This window comes from Cotesia glomerata, linkage group LG2 (genome assembly GCF_020080835.1).
Source record: "Cotesia glomerata isolate CgM1 linkage group LG2, MPM_Cglom_v2.3, whole genome shotgun sequence".
Classification (NCBI taxonomy): domain Eukaryota; kingdom Metazoa; phylum Arthropoda; class Insecta; order Hymenoptera; family Braconidae; genus Cotesia; species Cotesia glomerata.
In genome coordinates this window covers 16,312,776-16,327,109 of record NC_058159.1, presented here as the reverse complement: position 1 = coordinate 16,327,109, position 14,334 = coordinate 16,312,776, and positions in this window count along the sequence as shown.

The following is a 14,334-nucleotide window of genomic DNA, read 5'->3' as shown; positions in this document are numbered from 1 at the left end:
AAAAGACATGGCGAAGAAAATGGGTACAAGGGAAATTTACTTCCAAAGAATTTTTTTATATTTTAATTCTCGTCATTAAATGGTGTTTATTGTTATTAATTTTTTTTGTTTAGTATTATAATTTTTTCAATTTTTGTTTCGTTGTTTGTTTCCATTTAAGTTTTTTTATTTAATTTAAAATAAGTTATTAATAGTAGTTATGTCATGAATTCAAGTCATAATAAAAAAAAGATATTAAGATAAGTTTCCAATATATTGTATGTATGATGTTGAAATATCGTTGTGAGTGAGCTATAAAACGGAATGAGCTATTCGAAAACGGACCTGGAATTTCTATCTTTAATATTTTTTCACCAATAACAATGTATTTTATTTTCATGATTAATATTATTTTCATTATTATGATTTTTTTTACTTAGTTTATAGTTATTTGAATTTTTGTTTTGTTGTTTGTGTTCATTTAAGTATTTTTTTTTATTTTAGAATAAGTTATTAGTAGTGATTTCATTTAATTTTTTGTTTAGTTTAAGATAGTGTAATCATTTAATTAATCTTCGAAATAAAAATTAACGATGTCTACATTATTAAAAGACATGGCGAAGAAAATAGGTACAAGGGAAATTTACTTCCAAAGAATTTTTTTATATTTTAATTCTCGTCATTAAATGTTGTTTATTATTATTATTTTTTTTTGTTTAGTATTATAATTTTTTCAATTTTTGTTTTGTTGTTTGTTTTCATTTAATTTTTTTTTTTAATTTAAAATAAGTTAGTAGTAGTTATTTAATTTAATTTTTTGTTAAGTTTAACAAATATTTAATAAATATGGCGTTACAACTGAACATTATATCTGAAGGTGCCCATATTAATAGTGGCGCCTAGATGTTACCAAATGTCGAAGAAAGTAGTTACTATTATTGTATTCGGTGCTCATATTAATAACTCATATTAATAACTCATATTAATGACTATGACAACGAACTAAAGTCGTGTACGGTTTTACACCTGGCAGCAAGAAATGGAAATAAGTTATGCTAGAAATTCTATTAAAGGAAGGTGCAGATGTTCAAGCGCGTGATAAGAAGGACGAGACACCTCTTCATGTAGCTATTACTAAAGAAAATACCGAAGCTGTTGGACTTCTTATTCAATATAGCGCTGATGTCCACTCGGTTAGTCTTAAGTGGGAAACAGGATTCACCTTGTTGCATCAAGCCATTGTAAATAACAAGAAAGACATTGTAAATATATTAATATCTGGAGGTGCTGATATTAATAGTGACGCTCGAATATTACCGATTTATTACGCTGCTTTAAATGATTGTTAAATAATAAAAATTCTGCTAGATAATGGAGTCTACGTGGATACTTTAGATCGGAATGGCAAAACTCCTTCAATTATTGCCATTCATGCAAAAAAATTACAATCCATCGAACAGATTTTATAATACTGCCCTGATCTAAAATGTCAAATAATAATTACTTGGTACTTAGTTTAAAATGTCAAAGTAATAATGACATACTTGATATCATTGACTCTTATAATAAATTCGAATATAGAAAACGGATAGCTATGCTTTTTAAATATGGAGTAACAATTAAACAACATCATATTTAAAATAAGCAAATAATTTTTACAGCGGTTGATTAGGCTTTTTAAACATTGTCGATAAACTGTTCAAATTGGGAGTTTGTCCCAATACTGTTTTAAATAACGATTTAATGTATAGCATGCTACACATAGCCTGCCTTTATCGTCAGAATGAACTGGTTAAATTATTAATCTCGTTAAATTAATTATCTCGTCATTAAATGTTGTTTATTATTATTTTTTTTTGTTTACTATTATAATTTTTTCAATTTTTGGTTTGTTGTTTGTTTTCATTTAAGTTTTTTTTTTTTTTCAATTTAAAATAAGTTAGTAATAGTTATTGAATTTAATTTTTTGTTAAGTTTAACATAGGCTAAAATCACCGATCTTCGGAATAAATGGAAATTATTTTTATTGTTGATTTTTTTTACTCAGTATTATAATTATTTAAATTTTGGTTTTTTGTTGTTTGTATTCATTTAAGTATTTTTTTTTAAATTTAGAATAAGTTATTAGTAGTAATTTCATTTGATTTTTTGTTTAGTTTAAGATGGGGTAATCATTTAATTGATGATAGAGGTTAAAATAGTCAAAACCATGCAAAAAAATTACAATGTATAGAATGGAATTTTTTTTTGACTTAGTATTATAATTATTTAAATTTTAATTTTTTTGTTTGAGTTCGTTTAAGTATTTTTTTTTTAATTTAGAATAAGTTATTAGTAGTAGTTATTTCATTCAAGTTTCAATTCACTTCTTTTGTAAGAAAAATATGTAAGCACTTTTAGAATTCGCAGGCCATCTTACTGATTGTACAGTCTCATCATATGTTTGGATCCAAGATAAATTATGTTTAATAATCGCAACATGATGATTTTTAGAATTACCATCTTTTGAAGAGTTAAATATAGCACTTACAACAGAATAGTTTGTATTACATAATGATATTTTTGCTTTGAGTACCGATTTTATAAATCCTTTTTTCCTGTTTGTCAATTTATTTTTTCCTTTTACAGACAAAACTAATTTCACAACTAATATCTGTTCCAAAGAATTTAATGAAATTTTTGTTAGCGTATCTGTGGCTTCCTTACAATTTTCACAAAATTTGAAACTAGTAAACCAATGTCCAAATGATGAATCAATTAATTCTTGTAATTCAAATGTTTTTTTATCATCATGTATTGAAATTTGTAATACATTTTCTAATACACAATAGGAATTGGAATAACTGCACGTTTTGCATCGATCATTAATTTCTAATTTAAATTGCACTAAATTTCTAATATCACAATTATCTTCACAAATTTTAAGAAATACTGATACAGGATCATTATTTGTAATGAACAAGGCTGCTCTATTAATGACTCTTTAATGTCACTTGACTTTAAAATTAATTCGCGATTATTGTATTTGCTAAATAGATTACTAAGTTTATTGTTGACAGAGTGATTCTTTAGGCCATGATTGATTAATAACGGTCTAATTATTGTATTATTAAACATACATTGAATAATTGAATTAAGACCATCGGAAACGTTATCACAGTGATTACGAGAACAGAAAAAACCCGTTCTTGAAATTTTTTTTAGATCTTTAGTGAGAACAACTGTCAATATGGTGATGTGTTCAAGAAATCTGAAATTATATAAAATTTTTGGATTCAGTTTTTTTCAGCTTCGTCATTGATCTTTAATGAAGAACCTTATGCAATATTAAAGTTTGATATTGCTTCGTTTAATTGTGATTAACACATTTTGATTGGCACTCACACCGCATTGTCCCAATTTAGTCGGCCATATGTTTTATTTTTTAGTAAACACAATTTTCACAATGCAACCGACCCAACGTATGCATGCGTATCGACTTATATGTAGTTTGCATAACTGCGTATGACATGTCAATTTTACCTAACTTTTGTAAAACTTATTATGAAATAACATAGGTTGACTTACTTATAAATTTCTCAGCATTAAAAGGATGTTTATTTATCCTGAAAAAATTTGGGGTACTCAATGACGCGCGCCAAGTACGATAAAAAATTTTTTTTTCTATTTTTCAATTTTCAACAAATTTTTTTTCAATTTTTTCAACATTATGACGGTTTCTTGGCATTTGTTTGTATTTCACATGTTTTTGCAGAGAATGAAAATTATTAAAACGAGCCTAATTTTTTTTGTAAAGTGCAAATGTTATTGAAATGAGTTTTATGAACGTGGACTTGGCGCAATTTTTTACAGTGAAACTGTTTTTGTTCGAATTTCAGTATTTTTTGTAATTATAATAAAAATTGACAATTTTAATTTAATACATTTCCGGTGGCAAACTATCCCCTTTAAGCTATAGTTCATGTAAAAGTTATTCTTGCGCCGCCTGGCGTGTGTAATTGCAAGCTGTCAAATATCTTTTTTTCACTGAAGTTTCCCATCTATTATAAGATTAGCATGCATCCTTATATTATTTAGTCTCTGGCCGTCCGCTTTTTACATAAGAAAAAAGTTAAAATCTAAAAATCTGGGTCGCTATAGTTTGTGCTGATTATATACGCGTAATAAAAAGCATGAACTACTATTATAAAATATCATAAAGAAAAAAAATCAAAATAAATTTGAAAAAAAATTTGTAACCTCAAAAAACCGTTCTGCTTACGGTATATACACACTCAGTAGTCTGGCTTGAGAACGGAACTTGGCGCCAGACTCTATCGAGTCTGTTGATTTTTTCATTTTTCTATTTTATATCTTTTTGTAAAGAAAAAAAAAAATTTTTTTTTCCTTAATAGTCTTATGAACGTGGACTTGGCGCGATTTTCTTACAGTGAAACTGTTTTTGTTCGGATTATAATTACTATTATTGTTGTTGTTATTATGATAACCAATATTATTTATTGTTATTATGATATTGTTGTTAGTAAATGACACAATGTATCAAACGCATAGTTATGTTACGTATTATCAAGAGATTAATATTATTTAAAACCCACTCAATCAAATGACAGTGCCATCTACAGGCAACAACCATGAGATTATAGAATGTACACTATCTTCAATGAAAACTCCCCAGACACTGAACAGCTGGTTTATCCCAAGAAAGTAGAACTCGAACAACGTTTAGTCTGTTGTGTATTTAGACTGGTTAATAAATATTCTGTAAGAAATATCATCGTTTCAAACTTCGCTCAATTAACAAGTAGTGCCACCTACAGGCAACAATCATCAAGACGCTTGTAGTATCTGTACATTGCTCGAACAGAATTACTCAGATCTTGATCAGCTGACTGTTCCGAAGAAAGCAAAATCAAACAATTCTAGCTCTTTTAGAGTCAGTTTTTCAAATCAAGATAAAATTGTATCCAGGATAAAATTATGATGCCAGTATATTTATATATATGAAATATATAAATATATTTTATCATTAGATAAAATTTTATCCTAGATTGAAAAACTGGCCCTTAAATATTGACTCTAGTTAATAAATACAACTAAATGAAAAGAAAGTATATTTAGAAAAATACGAATGAAAAGTTATTTAATAATTAATTCTAGGGATATTATATTAAAAAAAATATTTTAACATTTTTTGTTTTTAAAAAAATTTTTAATTCAAAGTTTGTATTTTTCCCGCGGAAATTAAATGTTTATAAAGTTTTAATATAAATCATTTAAAGTATCACTTTTCGTACAATATCTAGCAACATTGATAAAATTTTATATCAATAAGCCGCGAAAATTCTTTAGCTTAGATTGATAAACTAAATGATCAATTGTAAGCTTTTAATTTTACATATAATTTAAAAAATTTTTACATTTTTGTAGTTGTGATAGTTGTAAATTTAAATTTAATACTTTAATACTTAATAATTTAAAAACAATATCAATGATAATAATAATAATAAATCGTATTATCAATTTATTTTTACCATTATAAATATTTTTAGTATTATCCATATTGTCATTGTTAATATTGTCGTTATTATAATTATTATTATTTTCATTATTATTTAGTGTCAATATCATATTGTTGTTAGTAAATATCACAATTCGTAAACTTATAAATAATATTCGTATTATGTAAGAAATATCATCGTTTCAAACTTCGCTTAATTAACAAGTAGTGCCACCTACAGGCTACAATCATCAAGACGTTTGTAGTACCTGAACATTGCTCGAACAGAATTACTCAGATCTTGATCAGCTGACTTTTTCGAAGAAAGCAAAATCAAACAATTCTAGCTCTTTTAAGTATTGACTGTAGTTAACAAATACGACTGAATTAGAAGAAAATATATCTAGAAAAATACACATGGAAAGTTATTTAATAATTAATTCTAGGAATTTTATATTAAAAATAAATTTTAACATTTTTTGTTATTAAAAAGATTTTTAATTCAAAGTTTGTATTTTTCCCGCGGAAATTGAATGTTTATAAAGTTTAAATATACAGTGAAAGTTGTTAAAAGTTACCGTAGTTCTGTCTCAATTTCTCATAAAACATCAATAAAAGCGAGAAAGACAACCTGGGTAACTTTTAAGAGCTTTTACTGTAAATCAATTAAAGTATCACTTTTCGTAAAATATCTAGCAGCATTAATAAAATTTTATATAAATAAGCCGCGAATACTCTTTGACTTAGATTCATAAACTAAATTATTAATTGGATTTTTAACTTTGCATGAATTTTTACCTTTTTTGTAATTGAGATAATTGTAAATTTAAATTTAATATCTTAATACTGAATAATTTAAAAACAATAATCATAATAATAATTATAATAATAATGATAAATATGGTTACTGTTATAATTATCAATTTATTATTACCATTATAATTATTTTCATTTTTTTAACTATTATTATTATTATTATTATTATTATTATTATTTCACTTATTTAGAAGTATGTTACGACTCCGTACATGTGTAGCTCCACAAGCGTGTTTTACGTATAAAATTTGAATTTCCCGGGATTTGTAGCACTCCGTATACATACGGTGCGGTTTGTGTACGGAGTCGTATAGTTTGTCTGCTGTACCTTAGCCACATCGCTAGTTTATTATATAGAATTATATACAATACTTTCTCGCAGAGAGCTTAAAGTAAATAAACAAAGTAAATAAATAAAAGAATAACTGCAAGCAATTTATCTTAGTTCATTAACATATGTGTGAGCACCTTTAAGATTGGAGTTTACTTTTCTACGGTACTAACTTAAATCTCGCGTTGGCTAAATTTTTTACCGCTAACTATCTCCTTGATTAAAGCTACAGTTTATGTAGAAATAATAATTCCAGTGCACCCTGACGGCCGTAGATGCAAGCTGTCAATTACCTTTTTTTAGTGTAGTTGCGTATCTATAGGAGGATTACTATACATTTTCATTTTATCTAGTCTGTGGCACTGACCATTCCCCATCGAAAAAAAGTCAGGATCGAAATTTTTGCGTTGCTACCCTAGCGGATCCGTTTACACGGTGTGTAACGGTGTAAAGTGGGTAGAATAGCGTTTACACTCAGTTTTCACTTAAAAAACGCTCAATTTGCACGGTGGATTTGTGAAAAATTTAACTGTAGTTTACACTTGTATTACACTGAGTTATAACACTTCATTAACACCGTATGGACACTGAATTTCTACTGAATAAATCTTAACACAAGTCATGCACAAATTTTAAGTTATCGTTGCTATTATTATAATTAAAAACTTGTCTTTCATGCGTCCGGAAATTTAATGACTCACTTTTCACTCAAAAATTAAATTTTATGAATTTCACATGATCCAGTAGAATTTTATAGAACTATATTAAGCGTTGTATATTCTCAAAATTCATACAACAATGTGTTATATCTTAAAATTCAATAACTTTATTGAACCTAAAAAAAAATATATCGACGTTTTTTTTTTCTTATGAGCGTAATTAATCAATGAGAGAAACAATATTTTCTTTTCACTTCAATCATTGTCTTTGAATTGTGAGAGGTAATTGAGCTAAAAATTTTTCATTATTTTTTTGACTTCCCGCTAAGAAAATTGAAAATTTTCAAAAATCGGGAAGTTTTTTTTAGTGTTCATAGATTTAATAATTCTGTAAATATTTTTGATAGAATACTTAATATCTAATATTAATGTCATTACTGTCAACTTTCATTTTAATTTAGGATAGTTTGGATCTATTAAAACATTCAATAGGATAAGTTATAAAAAAAAATTTTTATTATAATTTTGCGAAAATTAAAAGATTCAATATTGATGACATTCGAGTCAAAATTAAATTCATTTTTGACCTATACTTGAACGTTATGAAATAAATGTACCCAGTTGTTTATCTTCGGTGTCAAACATTTATTTTTATAGAATTTTTACAATAAACGTTATTATAATGTAATATAATTAATACAAATAAATTGTAAAAATGATTTTTGTTGATAAGAAATCTTCATATCATATGATATTACAAGCAAAACAAATTCACTCAACAAAATATTTATTAACTGTTAATAAATATTCGTTAACTATTAATAAATAGTTATTAACTATTAATAAATGTACTTTCCTACCAAATAAATATTTATTGAATGTTAAAAAATATTTATTAAAGTTTAATAAATTAAATAATTGTCTTCAAATAAATTAAATTATTAATAGTTAATAAATCCTTTTATCAGTGTAATAATTGCAGTTTTGTTTTTTAGTTAAACGAATCAACAACAAGTACGTATAATGATAAAAAATAAAAAAGATTTTAAAGCCATATTAAAGCAAATTTTTTTTTAAGGGAGTTGGGAAAGAACGGATAAGGGGAAAGGGGGGGACCTACTCAGTGGGAATTTTTTCCGTAATTGAAAAAAAATAATCAGACAGAAGGTGTAATCGGATCCGCTAGGGTATAGTTTGTGCTCATTAAATTTAATAATTTCAAGTAGATTAAGTGTTATAATTGATTATAATTTAATTAATATCAGTAAAATAAGGTATAAACTACTGTTGTAATAGACAATTTAGGAAAAAAAGTACCATAGAATTAAATAAAATTTGCAACCTCAAAATATCGTAATGTTTGCAGTAAACACAGTCGGTAGTCTGGCGCTCCGTTTACAACGGATTTGATTTGAACGGAACTTGGCGCCAGATTCTACCGAATCTGTGGATTAAACTCTAAACAAGTTTATTAAAGTTATACTTCTTTCGGCGCGTTAGGCAAAAATGATGAGGGTAAATTTTTACGATGCGCGCGCACACCGTCACGAAAAACCGACACCCTAAAGTTAGTTACTCAACATTTTAGTTTTTTAAAAAAAGTTACTAACAGAATAAAAATAAGTACATCTACGTATGTTTACGTGAAAACTGGCTACTGTATTTACGATATTTCACATAAATATATATTTTTAACTTCCCGCTAAGAAAATTGAAAATTTTTAATAATGGGAAGTCATTGAATTCGGTCCGATTTTTAAAAGTCGAGTTTTCATCGGATGTCCACGTTTTAAGGTCCCAGAAAGCCATTCTGATTATTCCCACCGAGGTATCCGGCCGTGTGTGTGTGTCAATAAATTTTTGTCGTATGGTTTCTCAAAAACGAATCAACCGATTGAGTTCTACGACACGTCATTCGAAAGGGTCTATCAAAACGTAGATCTGATTAGATTTAAGAGTTAATTCATCAAACCATTCCAAAGAAATTAAAAAAAAATTTGAATTTTTGTTTTTTAAAAATAACTTTAAAGCGTACGAAAAAATCATAATGAAACCATTTATACATTTTTTTGCTTAAAAACTGCGTCTAATACTTTTTTTAAAATGAAAATCGAACAACGCATTCAAAAGTTACAGTTGTTTAATAAATACATTTGGAGCTCGAGGAGCTCAAAATGTGAAAAACTGCACATTGAGCTTGAAAAGCTCAAATATTAATCAAAAAACACATTTTAAGATGAGACTACAGATACAAAAATTGATAATCATAAAGATTTTAATAGACAATTGCAATTTAAAAATAATGAATTAATTAAAGTATTATTCAAGAAAAATTACATAGATAAAGATACAAAAAAATTTTTAACGGTTTACAATAGTAACTTACCCAGAGCTTATGCTTTGCCAAAAATACATAAACCAGGTACTCCATATAGAATTATTATTTCATCGGTCAACAGTGCATTGTATTGATTAAGTAAATATTTTGCTAATATTTTGAAAGCTAGTAGGAAAAAAAAAGATTGGGATGTTAAAGACAGTTTTAAACTAAAACTATTTTTAAAAACACAAAATAATATTCAGGATAACTTTGTTTTGATCACAGCAGATGTAATAGCTCTTTTCACGAATATTCCTACTAGATTAGTGACAGCGTTAATTAAAAGAAATTGGAATGAGATAAAAAATCATACTAAAATACCTAAAACTCAATTTATATACGTAATAGAATTACTACTGAACAACAATTATTTTACCTTTAACAACAGTACATATTTACAGATTTTTGGTTGCCCAATGGTTCACCTCTGTCTCCAATAATAGCTGAAATAGTTTTAGACCGACTTATAGAAAATTTAGTTACAGTAATATCAATTTTGAGATTAAGTTTCTAAAAAAATATGTAACCGGGCCCCTTTCACCAGGGGAAAAAAATAATTGTTAATTTGTAATAGCGCCTCAATAATTACTACAATACCATCGTAGTACGTAGTTTGGGTGGGGAGAATAAAAAAAAGGGAAAAGTAAGTAAAGTATCGAGAGTATAAGAATGGACTGAGAAAGGTGGATGGTGAAAGGGGCCCGGTAGCTTAACTGGTTGAGCTCCTGACATGTTATCAGGGAGATCCAGGTTTGATTCCTGGCTTGGTAACCTACCCCATTTATTTTTTAAAAGTTTATCTTTGCTCTCATGTAGTTTCTTTTATTTTCTTTCATTTGTTTAACATCTTTACAACTCGAACAGATACCACAAAACTTCCAGCTTTACTAGTATTCAAGTTCGATGGACCCCATAGAACTAATGCAAAGAGATAATGTCTCTCGACCAATAGTGTAGATGGAATGTCCATCGCTTGGCTTGAATAAGGTTCACTGGTCACTTGACCAGTAGGCATGAAAAAATTTTAATGTAAAAAATTATGTTTTTGAAAATGAATAAATTTTAAACTAGCTCTATAGTCCATAATTTAGTCAACTGCATTACCGATATTATTACTTTTGCTTTCTTTACTTAGTAAAATTAGGAATATCCACACGTATTTTCTTATATGAAAATATGTAAAATAACTTAAAAAAAAAAAAAAAAAAAAAAAAATTTCAACCATGTTTATTATTATTAAATTAAGTAGATATAAACAATATTTCAATTATGTTTGTTAATTTTATGAAAAATTGTGTTTATAAGTTAAAATATTCTAACTCAAAATTTGAGCAATTTAAGGTTATATACATTTTTTACACATTTAAAGAAAAAATTTTAGACTTATAAAATTATTTTAAGGTAAGAAATAATAACTCAATTGTTGTATATTAAACTAAAATTTATAATGTATCGAAATTCATAAGTAAATGATAATTATGTCATAATATTGTAGTTCAATAATAAGAATAATAATAATAATTACGATTAAGATTGCTTTTTTAGCAAATAAACTCAGTATTTTCTGAGTAATTATGATAAACAATCAAATTATAAATGATAATTATAATATTTTTTATTAAAATCGCTTTTTCAGCGGATAAACTCAGTATTTTCTGAGTATAAGTGATAAACAATTAGATAATCGATAATTATAATAACATTTGTTATCAAAATTGATCTCTAAACAAGTCTTTTCAATATTTACCTAAAAAAATAATCATTATACATTGAAATAATAAAAAAAAGACGCCATTCGGCCACACCCGAAATGGAATGTAGATTTAATAGAGTGAATCATCATCTTGTCTCAATAACTTTCGTTTGACATGGAATGAAATTTATTTTAACATATATCCATAAGTAGGTTGTATTACACATTGCCTGAAAATGGTTCAATTGAACTTTTAACTTCGATAAAATAACTAATAATTGTCAAAAAGTTAACGTTATATGCGTCAAATTAAAAGGAATTTTATAAGCTTTCATATAAATTTATCAAAAATCAGCTATCTATTTGCGATTAATAGTTATACATAAATGAATTCGTCAAAAACGAAATTTTTACTATTTTGATCATATTGAAGAGCTACTATTTATGAACTAATTAAAGTATTTCGCTGATTTTAGGGCTCATACAAGCTAATTGTCCTAGGAATCTATATACTGAATTTTATAAGGATCTATTGAGAATTCTCGACAGAATAACATTCATAAGTCAGTTGTACTACACATTGCCTGAAAATGGTTCAATAGAACTCGTAACTTTGATAAAATAACTAAAAATGATCAAAATGTCAATGTTATATACGCCAAATTGAAGGTGATTTCATGACCTTTCACATGGATTTATCAAAAATTAGCCATCTATTTTCAATCAAAAGTTATACATCAATAAAGTCACCGAAAACGTGATTTTCACTATTTTAATAGTTTTAAAGAGCTGCCATTTCTTAACTTATTGAAGGATTTTGCTCATCTTCGAACTCATTCAAGGTTATTATCCAAAGAATATGTGTAAAAAATTTCATCTAGATCCATCAAGAATTCTAGACACTGTCGCGGCAACATCCCACGTTATATTATATATATACTAGCTGACCCGGCAAACGTTGTTTTGCCATGTGAATAATTTCTAGAGAATTTCTAGTGTCGAAAAAAAATTACTAACTTATTGGAAGTGTATAAGGATGTGGAATATGAGTGAAAAAGGCCTGGAGCGCTGTGAACGATGAGGGAATGTTGTTTAAAAATAACAAAACACCAAACATTAATTGTTTTAATTTATTAAAATTAATAATTATTTATATAATTAATTAATTACATAATATTAATCTCTTAATTCTGCAGCGTAAACAATATTTTTTGTTAGCCCGTCTTTAGCTAATATAAACAAACTTGATGGTTTACCCACTCGAGAGCATGCAACGTATAATTGGCCGTGTGAAAAACATGGTGTGCTCAAATCTAAGCCACAAACATTGTTTGGCCTTGGGATTTATTAATAGTCATTGCAAATGCCAATCTAATCGGAAATTGAATACGCTTAAATTGAATTGGCACATCTGTGGGTATAATAGGTATTCGTGATATCAATATATATTCTCATCTCAAAACTTGCCATTTAAATGATTGTCCGCCATTATCTGGATTCCTTCGACGATATATTGGATATCCGTCGACATTTGTGATTGTATCGTTAGTGAAATCTTTAGGGAAATTTTTTGTACATTTTCCATCTGACATTCAAGGCGATGAACGATTAAAAGTACCGCATGGGCCATGAATCATGTTTGCTGTAACAATATCAAACAGCAATTGATCAGTAGACGGATCGGGAATTTCTGCAGAAATTATATTATCTATTTCTTTAGGACGGATTTTGCCAATTAACCAAACCAAAATGTGGGCATGAGGTAATCCTCGCTTTTGCCACTCAACCGAATACAGCCAGCAACGTGTGGGACCGAATACATGTGATTTAGTAATAAAATTTATTAATGACTTCAGCTTTTGTCTAAACACACGTGCTGTAATGTCATGACGATGTATTACATTTTGGCCAGGCAACAGCAAAGATGTAATCTCTGGCCATTTTGGATTACATGTGAACGTGATAAATAAACACGGTCACCCATATTCGCGCACGAAAGTCAGAGCATCCTGTATATACTCTTACATATGACGTGGACTGCCTACGTACGATGATGGTAGAATGACAGAGTTACCAATTTCGGTGGCGTCGGCGTTGTTGACAATAGCGTCTCACAAGTGAATGTACTCTTCCACACGTAGCTTGAGTTGATTATATCGTAAGTGTCGTAGTCATTCGCCTTCTATCTTCGCGTACATGTCGACCATGAATTGTTGACAAAGCTCTCAAAATCGTAAAATGACGTTATCCAGCCCGCGTCTAATCATCAATCTATACGCATAATAATCCTTCGAGCTAACGTTCTTGTTTGTTTCGGCTCCTGTAATAATATATTCATGAATATTAATTTAAGTTAATTGCGTTTAATAATTTAATTGTTTTGTTAAAAGTGTAATAATCAAATTCATAATAAATGAAGTACCTGATACGGGATCTCGTTGTTTAATATTTATGCTATATCCGTCTTGTCCCTTCCAGAAGATTAGCGGATATTGGAGAGCGTCATATGAACGGTGTCTATCGGCAATGAACTGAAGATTATTATTTCTCCTACGAATCACAATTTCTCATGCACCTGTACGGTCGCCAACCATGATTCCAGCAACGTCGTCAGCAACAGGTGCATTGAATCTACGAATGTGTTCTCCAACTGGTGTTTTATTAGGATTAATAACAATAGCGTGATTATCGCTTTCTAATTTGTGCATGTGGGATTTGAATATTTTCAACAATTCATTATGCTCATTCAATAGAGCATCCAGCTCGCTGACGATGCGTCTAGCAAAGAATGAATCAAGGTTATTGTAGCCACAACGTGCATCCACCCGATTGGCTAGTGTGCTTCCGGAGTCCTCGCCGCCCATAAAGTAGATTTGTAAAAATGTATGTGGTTCGTTTGGCATTGGCAGCAATGAGCCTATTTTATGATAAACTTGGCCTCTGATTTTAAATGTAGAATTGTATTGTTGACCATTTGCA